The sequence below is a fragment of the Aegilops tauschii genome, chromosome 2 (genome assembly GCF_002575655.3).
Source record: "Aegilops tauschii subsp. strangulata cultivar AL8/78 chromosome 2, Aet v6.0, whole genome shotgun sequence".
NCBI lineage: Eukaryota > Viridiplantae > Streptophyta > Magnoliopsida > Poales > Poaceae > Aegilops > Aegilops tauschii.
Window position 1 is genome coordinate 135,491,490 of NC_053036.3, and position 12,993 is coordinate 135,504,482.

Consider the following 12,993-nt stretch of genomic DNA (forward strand, 5'->3'; position numbering starts at 1 on the left):
CCCGTCGCCGCGCCCCGCCCCGTCGTCCTGTCGTCCCCGCCCGGCCCGTCCCCGTCCCCGTCGTCGCCGCCCCGTCCCCATCCCCGTCGTCACCGCCCGTCTCCGTCCCCGTCGCCGCGCCTCGCCGGTGAGCTCCTGCCCCGGCCGCCATGTCCACACACACACACACATTGTTTTTTAGTTTTTTAGTTATAAATTTTAGTTATAGAAATTTTTCTGTTTTTTAGTTATAGAAATGTTAGAAATTTTTCTATTTTTTAGTTATAGAAATATTAGAAATGTTAGTTATATAGAAATGTTATAAATTTTTCTGTTTTTTAGTTATAGAAAAATTTAGAATTTGCATATAGAATTTTACTTATCACAATCTAATCATTTAAAAATGTTACTTTTTGCGGGCATATAGTATTTGTTCTCGACGATGCCCGGCCCGCATCCTCGCCGTCGACCCGTTCGCGACGACGTCCGGCTGACCCATGTCCGGGACTGGGCTCCGCCGAGCTGGCACTGGGAGGTGCTACCTGGAGGGACGCGCCGCTTGGTGAGGAACCCGGCCTCGGGTCCCGTCGTCGACCCTGATCTCCTTTGGTGGCGTTCGCGTGGGCCACATTCGGTGCAGAGGGAGCCGACCCCGCCGGAGGTGGTGCGTCGCCGTGTCAGGGAGGAGGACGAGCATGTCCATCGCTACATGGCTGCTATGGACGTCAGGTTCTCCAATACCTGGCAGGTTCTTTGGGCAGATGACCGGAGATATGATCCTGTGATGGTTCCTTCTCTTTGGGTGTCCATCGCCCGCGCCCCAGGAACCGCGAGTGGCCTAGATTCTTCTGTAGTATTCGATCTTTATTAGGTACCTAGCCAGTGATGTATTCGATATATAATATTCGAGACGATGTATTCGAGATTATATATATTATTCAAGACGATGTATTCGAGATTATATATTATTCAAGACGATGCATATTATGTACTATATGATTCAGTTTTTCCTTATTGATTGCATCATGCATTGTAATTTGAATACTAAATTGTTTTATATTTCTTCTGTATTAGTTAAGTAAAAGCTATGGCGGACAATAGCGGCAGAGAGAGAGAAGAGGAATTGTTCGAGATCATACGCAGCCCTCGCAGGCTAGATGATCTGAATGAAGCAGATGACGGCTCCCAATATCTGAACAATACCGGGGAGGGTGATGATAAGATATTCGATCTCGACGACCGAGCTGATGAAGTCATGAACTATGATTATGATTGTGATGACGCAGACAATGTTTATGATGACACAGACAATGTTGATATTGAAATAACAAAGACTACCGGCGAGGTATATTTATATAAGCAGGCATCTGGTGATCATCACATGTTTTTTTGATTTGAAAATATATTAACGAATCGATCTTTCTTCTTTCAGCCCTCCGGATCGAGCAAATCTGCTTCTACAGACAGCAGGACAAAGCGAGGCCCGGGCAAAAAGTTGAAGGAGGGTGTAAAGTACAACATCGACTCCATGAAAGCTAATAGCAAACCCCTCATGCCTAAGAACATTGCGAACAAGTGGACTCGTCAGTGCGGAGTTCTTATGAAGGACCAACTCCCGATCTCCATTCAAGAATGGAAAGAGCCAAAAACTAAACGTCCAGATGTTACTTGGGTCGACGGCAGAGCAAAACAAAAGCTTTGGGAATCTCTGATGGAACATTTCACCCTACCAGATTATTTCACTGATGCAGATGTGCAGAAAGTCAAGGACGTTGCTCTTAAGAAGATGGCAATTGCATTCAACACCCACAAGAAAACTGTATGGGCCAACTACCTCGCTGCAGAAAGGAAGACTCTAGAATTCAAGGGAACACTGGAGAAGCAAAGAGAACACTGGACCGCTTTCGTGAAATTCAAGGAATCAGAATTATCTAAGGAACGGTCGAGAAAAAACAAGGCCAATGCTGCAAAAAAGACGCAGTTCCATAGGCTGGGGCCAGGTGGCTACGCGGTGGCAATGCCTAAGTGGGATAAGTCTGAGCAAGAGATGGAGGATGCAGGGGTCACTCCGGTTACTAGGAGCTGGCCCCCCAGGTGCAAAACTTGGTTCTATGCGCATGGGGGGGCATTGGACCCGAAGACAGGCCTGGTTTCGAAGAAGGCAAGTATAAAAGGAGCCGAACAAAAGTTACTTGACGCAATAGAAGATGCTCAAAAGGGGGTGTTCACGCCCAACAGAGAGAACGACGAGATTACGCGTGCCCTGGGAAATCCTGAACACCCGGGAAGAACACGAGGCAAGGGCGTTATTCCCTGGTATGAGGGCTTTTCGGAATGGAACGACGACTACAGGACCCGTGCAAGAAAGAAGATGGAGGAGGAGAAGAAGAGGAACCTGGAGGAGGAGCAGAGGAAGCAGGACGCAGAACGCCTTCAAGGCCTAGAAGCAAGGCACCCGGACTTGGCACTCAAATTCCAGCAGCAGCAGCAGCAGATCGACTCACTTAGCCAGGAAAGGGGGTCTCAGCAGCGGCAACAACAAGCGGATGATCGTCCAGCATTGGATAGCATCGTCCCATCCATGCCGAGAAGCAGCGTTGGTTCCGTCCCGGGCGACGCACTGCTGGATACATACCCTGTGGATGACATCATAAAGAACACTAACTGTGAGCTACACTTCAAAATGAAGAACATATCCATGAAGCTAGCGGACACCGTTGCTTTTACAATTACCCCCGAAGCAACCTTCCATTGCCCCCCGATTCCAGCGGGCTATGCTCGTGTCTTGGTTGATGAGGTGGTGGACCCATATTCGGGGCTACAGCTTGACATTCCTGGAGGTGAAGACGAGCACACACTGGGAGAGGCCATACATCGTATCATCCTATGGAGAAAGGATTGCATCGTCTTTCGAAGTCCACCGACACCGCGTCTGCCGACTCCTCCTCGAAGTCCGCCACCGAGTCAGCAGACTCCCGCTCCTCCAAGTCCACGAACGCGTGAGCCGACTCCTCCTCGAAGTCCGCCACCGTGTCGGCAGACTCCCGCTCCTCCAAGTCCACGAACGCGTGAGCAGACTCCTGCTTCAAGTCCGGCACAACGTCAGGCCACTCCTCCCGTTTCAAGTCCGACACCGTGTCAGGCCACACCTCCTGCTTCAAGTCCGGCACAGCGTCAGGCCACTCCTCCTGCTCCAACTCAGCCACGCCAGCCGTCTCTGCCGCCTCAGCAATCGCAAAAGAGACACGCCATAGCTATGGTGTGTAGCGGTATGAGTCGAGGTAGTACAGGAAGTACATGCGGAGACAAGCGATATAAATATGGTCCAAGCCTCGCTCCTCTTCCTCAGAGGCCTTACGACATGACCGAGGAGCAAAACGATGCCATAGTGTGGGCCCAAGTGGACGCCCATTTTGGACCGAAACCGGCACCGCCGCCAAGGGAGAAAGTGCCTGAGAAAGTTATTGACCACTTTATTCATATGGCAAGAAAACCAGCTCCCAAGCCTGTTGACTCAGACTATGAGCGCCAAATCAGGAAGACACATCGAGCACGACTACAGAAAGAAGCGAGCTCGAGCTCGAGCCAACAAGCAGCTGTCAAAAATGCGGGAAAACCATTCCCCAACTGGGAGAACAGGCGGCGCAATCGATCCCCCCGCTTGTTGTGCCAACAACACATGAGAGTACACGCGCCCAATATTATTGTGGGCAAACCGTTTACGTTCCCCAGCTGGGCAATGTGGTAATAACCGAGGAGCATATAATGCAGGCTGAAATGCTCAAGATCACTGTTGGACAACTCCTCGATATCGAGCCCATGTCTCCGCTTAGAGAGGAGGAAATAAAACGAAAATATGTCCGGGGCCAACCTTTGGTCGAGCCAGACGAGGTCAAGAACCTCCCAACGAGAATGTATGAATTGCATCAATGGTACATGAACATTACTAAGATTTCTAATCGAGAGTCCCTCATGGTGAATGTCAAGGAGGAGCATTACGTCCATGAGAAAGCTGTGTCCGTTGAGTATTCAGAACTATTTCAGTTATACAATCAAGACGCACTCTACAAATCTATCGACAGTTGCTATTGTCTGTAAGTGATTTCTTTCTATAATTCAAGTCTCAAGCTAGCTGTAGTGATCATTTTGATCAATCATTACCTGTAATTATCCTCACTATATTCTTTTCTGTGGTATTATGCAGGATGAAGATGTATGAAATGAAAAAATCTGGACGCTATGGCATTGGGTTCATTGACCCAAATACCATTAATGAGTACACATGGAATATTCCAAGTTATCGAGCAAGTTTAGAGGAAAGCGTGCTAGAGTTCTTCAAGCGCCTCAATACCAATGAAGATATACTACTTCCTTACAACTTCCTGTGAGTCACACTGTCTTGTACTACAAATTCTGTTTTTGCTTACTAGCTAGCTAGATGTTAATAATTAAGTGTATAGGGTTTAGGGTAGTTGATTAGTGTTATGCACATGTCCGCTTAATTAAGACATGCAAACGTGTGCGCATGCAGTTTCCACTGGATCTTATTAGACATTAAAGTTGAAGAAGGAAAAGTTGAAGTACTGGACTCACTACTTAAAAAATAAAGTGACTACACCATCTTGTTTGGGATAGTCAACAGGTAATTTCAATCATTATCAACTATATCTCGGCCTATTTAGTTCGTCATTTCCTGATATGAACTATTTAATAACCCCTTTATTAATTTTCTTTGCCGGCGGGCAGGGCTTGGGCAAAGTTCATCAAGGTGACTCCAGGCAAATGGGCAAAAAAGTTGTTTTGGTATGGACCCAAGGTAAGTAATTAAGTAGTACTAGCTAGCTAGCTAGCTACCATCTCTTTAATTCTTGTTTCAGTACCATTAATTAATTATCATGCTTGATTAATCATTATCTGATTCAATTCCATTCTCATAAAGGCCCTGAAGCAGGCGTCGGGGACTGATCTGTGTGCATACTACGTTTGCGAGAACATTCGCATGATGGCGTCCGAAAGGAGCAGATCTCAAAGACAGGACTGGGTACGTTTGTCAGAACACTATTCACAAATTTTTACACCATTATCGATATCTAGTCACACAACTAATACACATGCATATTGATCTCCTTCTTAACAGTTCAGAGAGGTGCGGGAGCAGCTCCTACCAACGGAGCGCATACTAGCACTTCAAGAGGAAATAGCGGGATTTTTGCTCGACCAGGTCATAGATCCCAAAGGAGAATACTATTACCCGCTATCGCCCCCATGAACCACTTGTCATCGTGCTCCGAAGGCACCAAGGCAACATGTAGGAGAAATTGGATATATATATATATACATGTGTATGTGTGAATAATTAATGGTGGTGGTTGTGAGACATTCGATGATATATATTTATATATATATATATGCGGTTCTACGAGAAAATCTATTTATATATATGCATAACGTGTATAATATGTAATATCGTAAAATACCAGCAAACAAAAAAGAATTAATTGGAAAACACAAAATTAATGGAAAAATAAAAAATAAAACCAAACACCCCCCAAACATTTAGTACTGGTTGGTGTTACCAACCGGTACTAATGGTCTACCAGCACCCGGGCCTGGCTCGTGCCACGTGGTGGCACTTTAGCGCCGGTTCACTAGTAGAAAACTGGGCTTTGGTCACAGGGCAATATTCACATTAGTCCCGGTTCAGTCACGAACCGGGACTAATGTGAGCATTAGTCCCGGTTCGTGCGGCCAGGGGCCTGCCGGGCCTCGTGGGGGCATTGGTCTCGGTTCGTCCGGCCCCTTTGGTCCCGGTTGGTGGGACAAACCGGGACCAATGGGCCTCGCTCCTGGCCCACCACCATTGGTCCCGGTTGGTGGCTTGAACCGGGACCAGAGGCTCACCCTTTAGTCCCGGTTCATACCACAAACCGGGACTAAAGGGCTAGTCCTAGTTGCGGTCAGTGTTTAGTCCCACCTCGCCAACCGAAGGGCGCTCACACCAGTTTATAAGCCCGTCCCTCTCTGCCTTGTTGAGCTCCTCTCAAAGTGAAAATAGATGCCCTTATACAGGGAATTTGACCTAAATTCACAGTAAATTTCTTCGAATTTCATAGAAATTTATTATGAATTTAGGTTGAATTTTCTCTATAGGCGCATCTATGTTCATTTTTTATAGTAAATAAAATAAATAAACCTTAATAAAATAAATAAACCTTAATAAAATAAACTATAGTAACTAAAATAAATAAACCTTAATAAATTAAATAAAAATAGCAGCAGTAAAATAAATAAAAATAAAATAATTAAAGTAAAATACATAAGTAATTAGAAATAAAATAAATAAGTTTTTTGTTGTAAGTAGAAACAAAACAAAATAAATAAAGCAAAAGAGAAAAAAAACAGAGAAAAAAATTATGCCACCTACTGGGCCACCACGGCCTGAATACGACTAGAAACCCATCCATGGGCCAGGATTCAGGCCCGCAGAAGGCCCAGTAGGCCCCACAGGCAAAGAGAACGGTTAGGCCCGAAAGCCTGCAGTTGAGAGGAGCTCGAGAGGGCGGGCGCAGCAGCGCTTATAAACCACTCTCGAGCTCTCTCAACTAGCGAGGTGGGACTAAACTTTTGACGCGGGGCAGCACAAGGCCTTTGGTCCCGGTTGGTGCCACCAACCGGGACTAAAGGGGGCATTGGTCCCGGTTCGTGGCACCAACCGGGACCAAAGGCCTTTAGTCCCGGTTGGTGCCACGAACCGGGACCAAAGAGTTCCCTATATATACCCCATCGCCACAGCAGAGCACTCCACAGTGCTCTGTTTTTTCTGGCCGGCGAGGGGAGGGCATTTGGGTGCTCTAGCTCACCTCCTATGCACATGAGGTGTTCGATGAAATGTCTGAGCCACACTAGTTAATCTTTCTCCTCTCGAAACTCGACCTCCGAGCTCCATTTTCCCCGAACTTTGTCTAGGTTTAGCGGTCCGTCACGTCCCGTCCCCGTCTTCACCGCTGTCGATCGCCCGCGCCGATCTCGTCGCCAGCACCACCGTGGTGAGCCTCTTGTTCTTATCTTCTTTCCGAAAGAAAAAAAATTCTTACTTTAGATAGATACTTGTCTAATTTTGTTACTTTTATTATTCCTTCTTATTACATAGTGCGATGGTTTTGGTATCCGCCCCCGTCGGCCCTCGTCCTGCCTATGATTCGGATGTGGTATATATTATCTTTTTATAACTATTTGGTTCATTTATTGTTTATGACAAATATGCCGACCAACGTGACATAGATTTTATTTATCTAGGAGGTGGTTGAACCGGAAATTCTAACCGACCCTATTGTCGAGAGGTTAAATTTAGTTGAAGAAGAAAACAATTACTTGAAGGAAAAAATAAAAAAATTGAGGAGGAGAAGATGATATTGGAGTTGCATGTTGCGGATGTCGTCGATGATCACAAGATCAAGATGGATGCAATGCGCTTGAAGATTAGAAAGATTAGAAAATATGCCATTCATACCGAGGCTTGGTATCATTATGCCGTTGGATCAATTGTTACCTTGGTTGCGATTATGATCGCATTTGTTTTCGCATTGAAATCTTTTACATAGTTTCAATGTATGGTTTAATTAATTAGATGCTCTGGAGAGCTATATATATGTTGTTAGATGAGAACTATGTATGTACTTTGGTTTTAATATGATGATGAACTTCTATTAATTTGGTCACTTAATTATCTATGCATGATGTTCTGTAATGGTTTTTGACACACTTAATTATATATAATGCACGCAGATGAACCGGCAATGGATGTACGATGACAGACACACCTCCGAGTACATTAAGGGCGTGCATGATTTTCTCGAAGTGGCTGAGGCAAACAAGCAGAATGGTTTTATGTGTTGTCCATGCCCTATATGTGGGAATACGAAGTCTTAATCTGACCGGAAAATCCTTCACACCCACCTGCTTTACAAGGGTTTCATGCCACACTATAATGTTTGGACGAGGCACGGAGAAATAGGGGTTATAATGGAAGACGGCGAAGAAGAAGAGGACGATGACAACTATGTGCCCCCTGAATACGGTGATGCTGCAATGGGGGAAGCTGCTGAAGATCAAGAGGAACCAGACGATGTGCCCAATGATGCTGCAAGGGGGGAAGCTGCTGAAGATCAAGAGGAACCAGTGCCTGATGATGATGATCTCCGCCGGGTCATTGTCGATGCAAGGACGCAATGCGAAAGTCAAAAGGAGAAGCTGAAGTTCGATCGCATGTTAGAGGATCACAAAAAAGGGTTGTACCCCAATTGCGAAGATGGCAACACAAAGCTCGGTACCGTACTGGAATTGCTGCACTGGAAGGCAGAGAATGCTGTGCCTGACAAAGGATTTGAGAAGCTATTGAAAATATTGAGGAAGAAGCTTCCAAAGGATAACGAATTTCCCGACAGTACATATGTAGCAAAGAAGGTCGTATGCCCTCTAGGATTGGAGGTGCAGAAGATACATGCATGCCCTAATGACTGCATCCTCTACTGCGGTGCATACAAGGATCTGAACGCATGCCCGGTATGCGGTGCATTGAGGTATAAGATCAGACGAGATAACCCTGGTGATGTTGACGGCGAGCCCCCCAGGAAGAGGGTTCCTGCGAAGGTGATGTGGTATGCTCCTATAATACCACGGTTGAAACGTCTTTTCAGAAACGAAGAGCATGCCAAGTTGATGCGATGGCATAGTGAGGACCGTAAGAAAGACGGGAAGTTGAGAGCACCCGCTGACGGGTCACAGTGGAGAAAAATCGAGAGAAAGTACTGGGCTGAGTTTGCAGCTGACCCAAGGAACGTATGGTTTGGTTTAAGCATGGATGTCATTAATCCTTTCGGGGAGTAGAGCAGCAATCACAGCACCTGGCCCGTGACTCTATGTATGTATAACCTTCCTCCTTGGATGTGCATGAAGCGGAAGTTCATTATGATGCCAGTTCTCATCTAAGGCCCTAAGCAACCCGGCAACGACATTGATGTGTATCTAAGGCCATTAGTTGAAGAACTTTTACAGCTGTGGAATGGAAACGGTGTACGTACGTGGGATGAGCACAAACAGGAGGAATTTAACCTGCACGCATTGCTGTTTGTAACCATCAACGATTGGCCCGCTCTCAGTAACCTTTCAGGACAGACAAACAAGGGATACCACGCATGCACGCACTGTTTAGATGACACTGAAAGTATATACCTGGACAAATGCAGGAAGAATGTGTACCTGGGCCATCGTCGATTTCTTTCGACCAACCATCAATGTCGAAAGAAAGGCAAGCATTTCAAAGGCGAGGCAGATCACCGAAAGAAGCCCGCCATGCGTACCGGTGATCACGTACTTGCTATGGTCAATGATTTACACGTAATCTTTGGAAAGGGTCCCGGCGGACTAGCTATTCCGAATGACGCTGAGGGACACGCACCCATGTGGAAGAAGAAATCTATATTTTGGGACCTACCCTACTGGAAAGAGCTAGAGGTCCGCTCTTCAATCGATGTGATGCACATGACGAAGAACCTTTGCGTGAACCTGCTAGGCTTCTTGGGCGTGTATGGGAAGACAAAAGATACACCTGAGGCACGGGAGGACCTGCAACATTTGCACGAAAAAGACGGCATGCCTCCGAAGCAGTATGAAGGTCCTGCCAGCTACGCTCTTACGAAAGAAGAGAAAGAAATCTTCTTTGAATGCCTGCTCAGTATGAAGGTCCCGACTGGCTTCTCGTCGAATATAAAGGGAATAATAAATATGCCAGAGAAAAAGTTCCAGAACCTAAAGTCTCATGACTGCCACGTGATTATGACGCAACTGCTTCCGGTTGCATTGAGGGGGCTTCTACCGGAAAACGTCCGATTAGCCATTGTGAAGCTATGTGCATTCCTCAATGCAATCTCTCAGAAGGTGATCGATCCAGAAATCATACCAAGGCTAAGGAGTGATGTGGCGCAATGTCTTGTCAGTTTCGAGCTGGTGTTCCCACCATCCTTCTTCAATATCATGACGCACGTCCTAGTTCATCTAGTCGACGAGATTGTCATTCTGGGGCCTGTATTTCTACACAATATGTTCCCCTTTGAGAGGTTCATGGGAGTCCTAAAGAAATATGTCCGTAACCGCGCTAGGCCAGAAGGAAGCATCTCCATGGGCCATCAAACAGAGGATGTCATTGGTTTTGTGTTGACTTCATTCCTGGCCTTAAGAAGATAGGTCTCCCTAAATCACGGTATGAGGGGAGACTGACTGGAAAAGGCACGCTTGGAGGGGACTCAATAATATGCAGGGACGGATATTCTTGGTCTCAAGCACACTACACAGTTCTACAGAACTCTACCTTGGTGACCCCGTATGTCGATGAACACAAGAACAGTCTGCGCTCCAAACACCCGGAGCAGTGTGACGACTGGATTACATGTGAACACATCAGGACTTTCAGCAGTTGGTTGGAAACACGTCTCAGAGGTGACACCACTGTTTGTGATGAGTTGTACTCGTTGTCCAGGGGACCATCTTCGACTGTATTGACTTACAAAGGATACGAGATAAATGGGAATACATTTTACACGATCGCCCAAGATCAAAAGAGCACCAACCAAAACAGCGGTGTCCGCTTTGATGCAGCAACCGAGAGGGGAAAGGACACATATTATGGTTACATAATGGACATATGGGAACTTGACTACGAACATGATTTTAAGGTCCCTTTGTTTAAGTGCAAATGGGTCAATCTGTCAGGAGGCGGGGTACAGGTAGACCCACAGTACGGAATGACAACAGTGGATCTGAACAATCTTGGGTACACTGACGAACCGTTCGTCCTAGCCAATGATGTGGCACAGGTTATCTATGTGAAGGACATGTCTACCAGACCGAGAAAAAGAAAAGATAAGGAAGCGAATACATCATACGATGAGCCAAAGCGCCACATAGTTCTTTCAGGAAAAAGGGACATTGTGGGAGTGGAGGGCAAGACAGACATGTCTGAAGATTATGAAAAGTTTCATGAAATTCCTCCCTTCAAAGTCAAGGCTGACCCAAGCATCCTGATAAACGATGAAGATTATCCATGGTTACGGCGCAATAAGCAAATGACACAAGAGAAGAAAAAGTGAAGACTTTCTCCCGCAACTATTATGATGATACCATGCCGACTTTGTAACAGACGAGTATGATACCATTGTCCGTTTTGTACACGAAGTGCATCTAGTTTTTGCCGTAACCCTCTCAACTTTCTTGCACATGCTATGTGGATGAAATGATGATACCATGCCAACTTTCAACCTTTTCAGAGTTCATTTGAAATGCTTTTCAATTTTAGGGTCTTATAGCTCAAAATAATTAGTAAATGCATGAAAAATAACAAATGAAGTCAGAAAGGGTTGAAAATTGATGAGATGTGGCTTTGAATGGTGCATTTTGAACACACAAAAAGTCAGGAGTTCAAATAAGTTTTAAAAAATGAAATCCCTTTGTAACAGACGAGTTTCCGTATGAAATCCTGATACTTCAAAAGAGATTGTCCGTTTTGTACACGAAGTGCATCCAGTTTTTGCCGTAACCCTCTCAACTTTCTTGCACATGCTATGTGGATGAAATGATGATACCATGCCAACTTTCAACCTTTTCAGAGTTCATTTGAAATGCTTTTCAATTTTAGGGTCTTATAGCTCAAAATAATTAGTAAATGCATGAAAAATAACAAATGAAGTCAGAAAGGGTTGAAAATTGATGATGTGGCTTTGAATGGTGCATTTTGAACAGACAAAAAGTCTGGAGTTCAAATAAGTTCAAAAAAATGAAATCCCTTTGTAACTGATGAGTTTTTGTTCGAAACCCTGGTACTTCGGAAGAGATTGTCCATTTTGTACATGAAGTGCATCCAGTTTTGGCCGTAACCCTCTCAACTTTTTAGCACATGCTATGTGGGTGAAATGATGAAACCATGCCAACTTTCAACCTATTCAGAGTCCATTTGTAGTGCTTTTCAATTTAAGGGTCATTTATAGCTCATGAACTAATAGCAAAAAGAATGAACTAAAAATAATCAATTAAAATATGCTGTTATGATCAACTAAAACAAAACTATAATATTCTTCAATAGCCAAAAGAATCAACTAAAAAGCTTTTATAAAACTCCAATAGCAAAAGGAATTTTCATAAAGAATGTTTTTGTTAGAAACTTTAATAGCAAAAAGCATTATCATAAAGATTTTTTTTGCTAGAAACTAAAATAACAAAATCTGTTTTTGAATAGAATCATAAAACACAGTAATATTAAATAGCAGGAAAAAGAATCACTCCAAAATCTATTTTTATAGTAAAGTTAATCACAAACTAGTGATTCACACAAATTTCAAAGAATTCAAATTTAAACTATTCAAATTTGAAAACTAATGGCACTAACAGAAAGTTTATAATTTTTGTGACCTAAAAGCAAAAAGAATTAAAAAATAAAGCAAAAAACAAGAGAAAATAAAGAAAACAAAACAAAAAAACTGAAAAAAAAACTGCCACCTATTGGGCCACCACGGCCTGAATACGACTAGAAACCCAACCTGGGCCAGGATTCAGGCCCGCAGAAGGCCCAATAGGCCCACAGACAGCATAGTGTGAGATTAGGCCCGTAAGCCTGCATTTGAGAGGAGCTCGAGAGGGCAGCCGCAGCGGGGCTTATAAACCACTCCGAGCCCCTCTCAACTAGCGAGGTGGGACTAAACTTTTGGCCGCGACGCGGGCAGCAAGAGGCCTTTGGTCCCGGTTGGTGCCACCAACCGGGACTAAGGGGGTGCATTGGTACCGGTTCGTGAGACCAACCGGGACCAATGCACCCCCTTTAGTCCCGGTTGGTGCCACCAACCGGGACCAAAGGCCGCCGCTTCACGCCCTTTGGGCTGCTGAAAAGAGGGCTTTGGTCCCGGTTGGTGGCACCAACCGGGACTAATGCCTACCTTTAGTCCCGGTTGGTGCCACGAACCGGGACTA